Source organism: Lucilia cuprina, chromosome 6 (genome assembly GCF_022045245.1).
Source record: "Lucilia cuprina isolate Lc7/37 chromosome 6, ASM2204524v1, whole genome shotgun sequence".
NCBI classification, from domain to species: Eukaryota; Metazoa; Arthropoda; class Insecta; order Diptera; family Calliphoridae; genus Lucilia; species Lucilia cuprina.
In genome coordinates, this window is record NC_060954.1 from 54,488,505 (window position 1) to 54,500,161 (window position 11,657).

Consider the following 11,657-nt stretch of genomic DNA (forward strand, 5'->3'; position numbering starts at 1 on the left):
TCTAGTTCTGTTCTAGTTCTGTTCTAGTTCTGTTCTAGTTCTGTTCTAGTTCTGTTCTAGTTCTGTTCTAGTTCTGTTCTAGTTCTGTTCTAGTTCTGTTCTATTTTATTTTTTTATATCTAATGACCCTACTAATGTAAATTAATTCATAATATGTTTATTACTCTTGCTTTGTCCACATTAAAAATGAAGACAAATCACCCATCTATTGTCGACAATAGCGCTTCGCCGTTAAAGTTAATTAGTTAATTTACACGGTGTTAATGTTAATTAAAGACAAAACTCAAACATCAAACCAGCCACAAACAAACAGCCATCATAATGCTAATTAAATTTAATTTTATATATTATTGTTATGTTATGTGTGTGATTTATTTTGGTCGAAGAAAAAAAAAACATTCAAAATAAATTTTAAAAGGGCTTCTTAGGCCAAAGTGTCAGCTCGTGCTGTTCCATTAACTGGTTTTTTGGTTAGCGACTTAATGACCAGCTTACATGCTTTCATATTTCATCAATAATTATACGGAAATAATAACCTAAAGACATATTTTTAAAAATTATTACAATGAGTTATAGTTTTGGTGTATTTTATAGGAAAAAAAACAAAGAAACGATAATAAAACATAAATATCTATCAATAAATAATAGTGATAATGTTATTCATTTAGTTGTAAATCTATTCGTTTGATTGTGTATTAGAAACAATTTATATAATGACAAATTTGTGCTCATTAACGTTATGAGTGCGTACAAAATTTAATTATTTGCTTGATTACAATTGTTACCACAACCACAGACTGCAATGAGTTTATTTAAATATGCTGTTTGGAAAGCTTATTTTTTCACTTCTTTCTGGCTATTGTCTTAATTGTCTAATATTTATCGAAGTAAAGGTACAAAGTGATCACATTATAAAACAAGTAAGAAATTATAGTTGGGCGAGGCCGACCATTTAATCTTCAAAATTGCGACCCAGCTTGATTACAAGGTTTACATGGACGGACATACAAACAGGCAGACAGGTGGACAAATCTAAGAAAATGATTCTGAGCCGATTGGTATATTTTAAGGTGGGTATAGGGCCAATATTTTTGTGCATTACAAACATTAGCACAAACCCATATAACCTCTCCACTAAAGAAGGGTATAATGTCATTATACCCAGAAGGGTATAATGACAGGCAACAGGAGATCAATCATAATGTGTACTCTGATAAGGGGGAAACAATTTCCATTCAGATCAATGGAGCGCAGTCCAGAATATGACATTCGAGACAGATCATGTCATACCATTTCATTTCTCAAATGATCCATTAAGGTATACTTTTCAACTTTTGAATGCAATATATAAATCGGCAAGAAATCTTAAAAAAATCTTTATGTCAAGATGTAAGAATGAAGGTTGTACAAATTTCCAAAGTCAAAACGAACCCATTAATTGTCCGAATAGAACCCCCCGGGGGCATGTTACCTTGGCGAGACCTCCGCCTTGGTGTTATAGCAAGCCCGGGGTATAAAGAGGTGGTCAATACCTCCAATCTGACCGGGATTGAAAAATTGGTTACAGTCTACTGTTTAGCTTAGGCCTTGCATATATTGCCAGAGGTCAAACCAGTGCACCGCAAAACCTGGTACTACTGGTGGCCAGTTGCCCCGTCCTGGCTGGTCAGTTGGTTGAAGTTCCTTCGGGATCCACGTAGTGGCTGTGGTTTAAACCCAAATTCGCGGGAAGAGTAAGTGGCGGTTGAAAGACTGATGCATGATAATAGTCAATATTTCGGGATAAGTTCGGTTCTGTTGCCGAGAACAGACACCCCGCAGTCGAGTGACTGTGGGACTAAGCGTTGGAAATGAGTTGGTATTAATTGTATATGGTACGGGATGAATGTGAGGTTCGGCGGGCCTTACCCGTCTACCTAATGAATGTGTCGTATAAATGAGATGTGTGCTGGGTTGAATGATGATGGATGAAAGGTATCAAATACATTTGATACCATTGAATTTTCCTTCCTTGTCTAGATATGTTCAGGGTTTACTCTGTTCATATAAGAATTACCACAGTGTGTCCCTGTGAGTTAGAACAAAGTCTATGACTTATTGATGATCGTTCTTCGGTCTACCGGTTAGTCCCTAGGCCGAATCAACAGAGGTCATCCAATGGTCTAGAGACTAGATAGCTCGAGTACTCCAGCAAAGTACTTGTGCATGGACCGGTCAGAACCAATCTACAAAAAATTGCCACCGGCGTTCTTCATTGAAGAACAATGGGGTGATGGTAGACCGTTCTCAAGTCTACCCAGTGGTTGAAAAAGACCACCGTAGGATAAGGCCGACAGTTTAACGTGAGCACCTGGCTCACGTTAAACTCTCGACATTTCTGTCCCAATAGAAATTTGGGAATATCAACAAGATTCATATCATAATATGTATCCTGTTGAGATTGCTAAAGCATTGGTAACTTCTCGCCGCTTTTATGGATTTAAACCACAGCCTCTAAGTGGACCCCTAATAAAAACTTCCACCATAACAAGTCCTGCAGGCCTCCGTTTTATCTGGTTTTACCCGGAGTCAAATCATACAGAAAGACAGATGAACGGACGTTGCCTAATCGTCAACACTATCTCTAAGGTTTTAGGAACCAGTTGTGTATTCATCGTAAAGTTATAGAACTAGAATATAAGGAATACAGTTGCAGAGTAGAGCTCATGTTAAATGAATCAGTTGCATTCGGTATAGGTTGCATATGATATTTCAAGCAGATTTCGGCAGATCTCTTTCGATATAGTTATTGTGGTGAGTAAAGTAATCGGATCTCGACTTTAATTCGTATACAACACAAACTCCCTACTTTCGAAAGAATCATGGTTTGAAACTACATGGAACTTCTAACTCTTGATCTTCAAACTTTTTCGACTGACATCGGAGGTCTTTGTCAGTATTGGCACTTCTGAATCGCACAAAACATCTTTCGCAAATTTGTCTGTTTTCTGAAATTACTTTCTCATATATTTCTGGATCCAAAATCATTAAAATCGCAGCTTGAATCCGCATATATGTCTGTCTGTTGATATTAACTTTCTAAAGATCTTTCCGATCCAAAGTCATTAAAATTCAATCGGGCAATGTCTTAGGCAGTTTCCTATTTCTACAAAATCTATGAATCGGTATAAAAAACAGAAAAAGACAAAATTCCGTCTAAAAACCACAATTTTGTTTAGAAATAAAATACGGATGCATATGTATGTGAGTATTTAGATTCTATATATAGTTTCCAAAAAACTTCCTTGCTTACATTTGCCTGATATAATCAATTAATTAATGAATTGTGTTAATTGGCCATCTAATTAGTTGAACGTGCTTAGCGAAGTAAAGAAAATGTATTTTTTATTCAATTCAATAAATGCCTAATCAAAGCTATTTGATTAAAATCTGACAAATCATAAGAGAGCACAGTGAGAAAAAATTGACAAAAATAGCAATGAATTTTTCTAACATTTCACACATTTTTAAAACTTTAAAAATTCTTCAAATTTAGTTTAGTGCTAAGAGAAGATACAACGTCTTAATTTACTACTTTTAGTACTTTACTATGTAAACCTTAGGTGTTGCCCACTGTAGCCATAGAAAATCAATAGGTTTGTAACATAATCTGATTTTGTTTTTAACTTACTAAACATATAAAAACTTTTAATCATTTTTTTTGTTAAAAACGCCGCAGTATAAATGTATCGATTACTAATCGATGCTTTCATTTATTATGCCAAAAACGTCTTAACACTTAAATATCATAAAAAATTTTACTCTATAATTAAAAAAAAACAGATTAAGACACATTGAAACAAATTAACTGGCAAATACAAACATACATAGTAGACCGTGCGAATTTATGAAAAAAAATTTAAATTAAAATATTTTGGAATATTTTATTTTCAAAAAAAGCGTGTGAATTTTATATCATAACAAAAATAATACAAACAAAAACTAAAATAAAAAAAAATAACTAAAAATTTAAAAGAAATCATTAACATCTTTTTGCAGTTAAATGTAGATGGGGTTTTAATTAATTTAAACGTCTATCGGACATCTCATTGTCTATCTGTTTATTTCAATCTATAAGAAACAGTGATGGGCAAGCAGTGTACCACAATGTTATTGAGTGAGAACATGTTAACATCTAATGAATATTGATTTACTCAAGACACAATAACAAGCCGAACGTCAAAATAGCAGTGTTCAATTGTACCCCTAGCTTAAGGCAACATTTTCTTTGCAATGCACTCATACATTGAATTTTTAACATAAACTGCCCATCACTGGCTCTATGACTATTCATTTCATTGTACCATATCATTTTTCTTTTATCATAATTTAAATTAAACGCCCATGTTAATTAAGCATTACGTTTTTTCATTAATTTTTTAAATGCAAAAAGAAGTCGAAAAAAATAAAACCTTCTACAGATTCCTTAGGTTTCTATAAAGCTGGATCGCTATGAATAAACAAGTAATAAAATAATTTTTAATTGATTATCATGAACAAAAGCAAATGAACTAAAGTTTTGTACATTTAACGTAAAAAAAGAGAAGAAGCAAAAGTGAAATAATAAAGAAAATGATGGGAACTTAAATTTTTTTTTAAAAGTCATAGAGAGGTCACTTAAAGTTTAATCACCACACCAACCCATAAATATGTGAATTTATAGGGGTTTGTAATTTTGAAAAGATTCACTAATTAAAATTATGATGGTCAGGAAATATGTACGCAAAGTTTTACATTCATTTCTGTAGACAAGTTATAGTTCAAATGATCAAGTACGTATGTACTTTACTAACGGCATATTTGATCATTAGAAAGAATGTCACAAGGTTAAATGTTAAGTCATGCGATAACTAGTAGGGTTCTATAGTTGACTAAATGCAAAAAGTCGACTTTTCGATTTTTTTCATTTAGTTAAAAGTCCACATTTAGACTTTTGATTTTTTATAAATAGCCGACTTTTTACAATTTTGTTCGATTTTTCGACTTTTTTCGACTCTTCGAATTTTTTCGACTATTTTCGAGTTTTTCGACTATTTAAGAGTTTTTGACTTTTTTCCACTTTTTTAAAATTTTCGACTATTTTTGTCTTTTTTCTACTATTTTAGACTTTTCGACTATTGTTGACTTTTTCCGACTTTTTTGAATTTTTTACATGTTCGACTTTTCGATTTTTCGACTTTTGACTATTTTCGAAATTTTTCAAGTTTTCCGACTATTTTAGAGTTTTTGACTTTATTCCACTTTTTTAAAATTTTCGACTATTTTTGACTTTATTTTACTATTTTCGACTTTTCGACTTTTTTTGACCTTTTTCAACTTTTTTGATTTTTTGACATGTCCAACTTTTCGATTTTTTTCTACTTTTCTACTTTTTCGACTTTTGTTTACAAAGTCGACTTTTCGACTTTTTCCATAGACGATAGTCAAGTTGTCGACTTTTTTGGAACAAAATAGTCGACTTTGACTTTTTGAAAGAGTTGATGGTTCGATTAATAGAAATTTTACCGTAACAAACAAACAAACTAAGTAACTAACTAATTAACTAACTAACTAACTAACCAACTAACTAACTAACTAACTAACTAACTAACTAACTAACTAACTAACTAACTAACTAACTAACTAACTAACTAACTAACTGACTAACTAACTAACTAACTAACTAACTAACTAACTAACTAACTAACTGACTAACTAACTAACTAACTGACTAACAAACTAACTAACTAACTAACTAACTAACTAACTAACTAACTAACTAACTAACTAACTAACTAAGTAAGTAACTAACTGACTGACTAACTAACTAACTAACTAACTAACTAACTAACTAACTAACTAACTAACTAACTAATTAACTAACTAATTAACTAACTAACTGATGGGTGGCGATACATTCAGCCTAACGAATTGTACTCGAGAGAACTTAGAACATAATTTTTCAAATTTCGCCCCAAACGCTCGAACTGGATCTGCGGCTAGCTATTGGGGATTTTTTATTCATGACAAAGAATGATTCATTATCATTTTAAATGAACAATTTTTGGTTTTTTGGGGGAGGGGAATTTTCCATATTAAACACACCCTCTTCTGGATCCGCGCCTACCTATTACGCAAAACCTGACTAATTAATATCAAAACCAAATATCCAAGTTCCGAAAAAAACAAAGAATAAAAGCCAAGGGCACAAATCTTAACAATCCATAGCGAAAACATTATGTCATAATTTACAAAGGACATCTTAATTACATATTCGAAGTTCATCAAATTTAGGTGAAACACCAATGTAATTTACATTGAAAGAATATGGTTCATTTTTGACATATTGGGTTTTTACAATAATGTTATTTCTAGTAAAATTATTTAGATGTGGTTCAAAGTTGTCAAAAATGAACAACATCCCTCATAGGTTTTCAACCGATGTTTTTGCTGGCTTTCTCAAGATAAGGTTTGGGGCTACATGTTGCAATATCAGTTAAAAACTATTTTAAAAGAAGTGGTGTTTTTTTGAAAAATAATTTCGAAAGTCACAAAAAGCAAATGTACTGAAAATAAATTAAAATGTATGTTTGTATATCATACAGTGATATAAATAAATGGAATATGTATACTTTATAAGGATTACATTTTCGGCAACGGTTTCTATTTCTAGGAATATGTTTAAATTTAGCTTTCATTCACAGGAATTTTCATTAATTGATTTAAACGATGACAAGCTGTCAGTGTATTTTGTGCATTACAAAGGTAAATTGTATGACAAAAGTGAAATTCGATTATTTTTCCATCATAATAACATTATCACAAAACTAGACCACCTTAATTATGTTATTAATGACTTTAGCCAAATATTTAAGCGAAAATTCGATAGAATTATTCTTTTATACTATCTGTTAATAAACATGAACAAATTCATCTACTGATGGTTTTAAAAAGAATTTCTATGTTTTTGTATTCATGTATTAACTGCCATCATGTTGAGTAGATTTACGTGTTTTATCCAGTTTTTCTGTTGCCATTCATTGCATATAAATATGTATGTGTGTATTTTTCCACACCACGTCTAAGCCAGTTACCATCATCATCAACAAGCATTAGCTTGGCGAATATTGACATTCATAACGCCTCCTATAATTATGCGTAGTTTTTATGTCTACACAGGTAATGGCCATAATCGGAAACATGTTGGGTAGCTGTGCATAAGTTAAGGTGCATTGTTGCATTTTAATAATGCAATTGTCCATGATTATATCCACAAACATCCATATGAGCAGTATAATACTGTTTTGAAACATTATTATATCCTATAACCCAAAAAATTATACTCATGTTGAGTATTATGGATTTGCATTGTTGTGTGTAGTATCAACATCAGGTTTTATGGTATGTTAAGTTTGTAAAACTGAATAAGAACTGAACTGGAACTGAACTAGAACTGAACTAGAACTGAACTAGAACTGAACTAGAACTGAACTAGAACTGAACTAGAACTGAACTAGAACTGAACTAGAACTGAACTAGAACTGAACTAGAACTGAACTAGAACTGAACTAGAACTGAACTAGAACTGAACTAGAACTGAACTAGAACTGAACTAGAACTGAACTAGAACTGAACTAGAACTGAACTAGAACTGAACTTGAACTCAACTAGAACTGAACAAATACTGAACTGGAAATAAACCAGGACTGATTTTGGGCTCAAATTAATTGTTTTCGTATAAAGTTCATCAAATTGATCATATTTGATTCATAGAATATTTAATATCTTATAGAAAACTTATTTTTTTTGTTTTAAACTAAAAGTGAATGGAGAAAGAATTCTTAAATATTGAACATTTAAAACTTTTACTTTTCATAAGAATTTGAATTATTATTGAAATAAAATTATATTACCTCTCTTTATACACACGTTAACAAGAAATTGTTTCCGCTTTTAATAAAATTGTTAGTTCAGGTCATTTTACCTCAAAATAAATTTGTTCAAAAGATGATGGAGTGGAAGCGATGGTTTAAATGGCACAATGTAGTCCCGTGTAGCAAAATGTGTAAAATGGTCTTTCAATTTTAAATAGACCAACAAAAGAGTATAAAAAATTGTCATACTAATTACATACACACTTCCATGCAATTCACATTAATCCAGCCCATTATCTTTGGGATAATCAAACCTTCAACGCACTAATGATTTTTAGTATAAATTTACACCGATCAAAACAAAGTAAACTTTTTTTAAGGTTAGGTCTAATGACCAGATATTTGAAAGACATGCTAGTCGTTACATGGGTAAAATGACACTCTGTAACATTAATATTGTGGCCTTTTTGTTTTTCGGTTTTTTGAAAAACCAATAACAACAATGTGTCACCGGATACCAAGTTGACAACATTTATGGTAACAAAAACAAAAATGAAACTGAATTTTTAAACAAAGTTAAAACAATATAATAGAAATAATTATTACGTTTTAAAGCGTATAAAAAAAGTTGAGAGAAGTTTTTTGTTACGTATTTCCAGTAATTTGATGTTACACATTTTTCACGTATTTTATCTTCATTTTTTATTTATTTAAAACAAAACTTTTTAAAAAGAATTGTATCATTTTTATACGCTACATTACAGTAGTATGGTAGTTCTACTACAGAAACGTATTCGTGATACTTGGTACAAAAAAATTTAACCATATTACTCATCTCTTCCGGATGTATAGAAATGAAAAAAATTATAAAAATATGAATAGGACTGCTCCAGAACTTTCAGAAATCAGTTCATTATTAATCATGTTAATCGCATTCCTAATTTGTAAATACCATTTTTCTTGAGTTAAAATAGTTCCATCTATAATGATGGGTCCAGTGATAAATTGAGTTATAGGTAATCTGTAAGATGCTTAATTTTTCGATGATTGTAAAATAATACTTTTCTGTTTTTATTTTACGATTGTGCTCTATTTACTGTTAGGCTTTAAAAATGTCGAATACGATCGACCATACTTTCATATTCACTTTATTCCAATTATGGGAATATTTATGTCAAAATAGAGGTTCGCTTGTTGTGTTGTGATTTTTCTTTGTCAAAACATTAAATGCTCGAAATATATTCTCACAGTTAAAATTTAAGGTTAAAAAAGGAGGAAACTGAAACATCCAAAAAAGGTGTTTAAAAGTAATGCTAATTTAGTGGTTTTTTTGTTTAAATCGAAAAAATCCAAACATATTAGAAATGAACTAGAACTGAACTAGAACCGAACTAGAACTGAACTAGAACTGAACTATAACTGAACTATAACTGAACTATAACTGAACTAGAACTGAACTAGAACTGAACTAGAACTGAACTAGAACTTTACTAGAACTGAACTAGAACTGAACTAGAACTGAACTAGAACTGAACTAGAACTGAACTAGAACTGAACTAGAACTGAACTAGAACTGAACTAGAACTGAACTAGAACTGAACTAGAACTGAACTAGAACTGAACTAGAACTGAACTAGAACTGAACTAGAACTGAACTAGAACTGAACTAGAACTGAACTAGAACTGAACTGGATGATATATTTGTTTTTTTATATACATTCATAGATACATATTTATTTTATCAATTTTTGTATCTATTTCATCTTTTTCAAGATTTTCTTGATGATTTGCATTAATTTTAAAAATATATTTTCATTAAATCTCATTTGCAATAAGAATGACACAATTCTGAATTAGTAATTTTGTGAACAGAGTGCTAAATCAAAACAATTCCCATAATATTTTAAAACTTATTTAAGTAACAGTAAAATTTCAAAAAAATATCAAAATCTTTTTTTCGAAACGTCATTTAGTTGAGTTGTATTGGTCTTGTGGTAAATGATCTTTATAATATTTATTTGCACGATTTTATCGTTTCATTAAAAATTTTAATAAAATATGTAGTTTTTATTGTACAAAGTTTTGAACGTGACAGATAACATTAATAAGCATAAGTTTAATATGTTTTTTCTATTATTAGAAATAAATTGAAAATTCCCACGCTTACTTTTAGAAATGAGTTCTTTGTATGTTTATTTGTATAGTTTATTATTAGCTTTTAATTTAAGGAAGATTTTTAAATAGAAATATATTTTCTTTAATATTTTAATAATTGAGAAATTGAATAGTTTATAATATGGGTAATAATATTAAATTTCCCTATAGGTCCTAAAGACTTTACTAAAAATTTTAATTTTATAATATAATTACAAAAGTCTCTCATTCAGAATCGAACTCATTGCGCTTCGATCCAACTAGTCAAACGAATAACCCAACTTATAAAATGTAATTCCAGATTGAAATGAAAACTGCAGTTGACAGTTGATTTAAATTTCAATTGAAAAATACATTCGAAACAATATTATTCAAATTACTAATTGCATTTGCATATTTGTATGTAGATTTTGTATATGAAAAGTTGTATTTATTGTGAACAAATCATTAGTTATTTGTAATTTAAGATTTTTGACATGAAGGTTAAATTGAACATATTTACATCTTACCCAGTAAAGGTATTTGTAAAGCAAACACACCTAAACATACCCATACCTATGTACATAAACATATACATACGAAAATGAACTTTGTATGGAAATATGTATAATACTGCGGTTTAGGAATAATTAACCACAAAAATGTTTTCAAATTCATTTCTTCAAATACCACATTTAGCTGATATAATCATAAATAAAGTGATTTTCTAAAGGGGAAAAATAAACAAATTATATTGAATTGTAAAAAAGGTTTCAAGTGTTTTTATCTTCCCTGAAAGTACAAGTACTTATACATTATAATGATTCAAAAGCTTTAAATAAACAAATATATTAAAATATTTTATTTAATACAAATTATAAAAGAAGAATATGAAATAAGTAAACATTATAATGAAAACAAAAAAAATCCAGAAATATTTAAATGCAAATTATATAGGAAAAGTAAACAACTGTTCAGTAGTATGAGCAGTATACATACATACATACACATAACTAAAGACAAGAAGTATTATAAACATCAGTTACTACTAAATGACAAGTCACTCATACATAAGTTCATTAACTTATCTAGTATAACATCGATAATGTATAATCATTTCTGTTATTAAAACTATTAAATATTTTCTTGTTTTAATTTCTAAAAACATCATTTGAACCTTTATTGTTCGTAAAAGTCCACCCAAAAATTAATTGTGTAAAAATTTCGGTTAATTATGATACAAAACACCTTTATTGTACAAGACAAGTACAACCTACCTACTACTACGGTTAATTGCTTATAAAGCTTGAGGCGAAATATATACAACTCATTGTTATTGATTGGTTACAATAAAATCATGACAGATTACATGAAATCTATATAAATTAATTTGGTATATATATTATCAGGGTGTCCAAATTATAATTATACGAAGTAATTTAAGAAAGTAGGTTTTAATATGGAAGCTGAGACTAATTATGAACCGATCATTATCGATCGCACAGCTCGAAATGCTGGATCTAGAAGTTTTAGTTCAGTTCTAGTTCAGTTCTAGTTCAGTTCTAGTTCAGTTCTAGTTCAGTTCTAGTTCAGTTCTAGTTCAGTTCTAGTTCAGTTCTAGTTCAGTTCTAG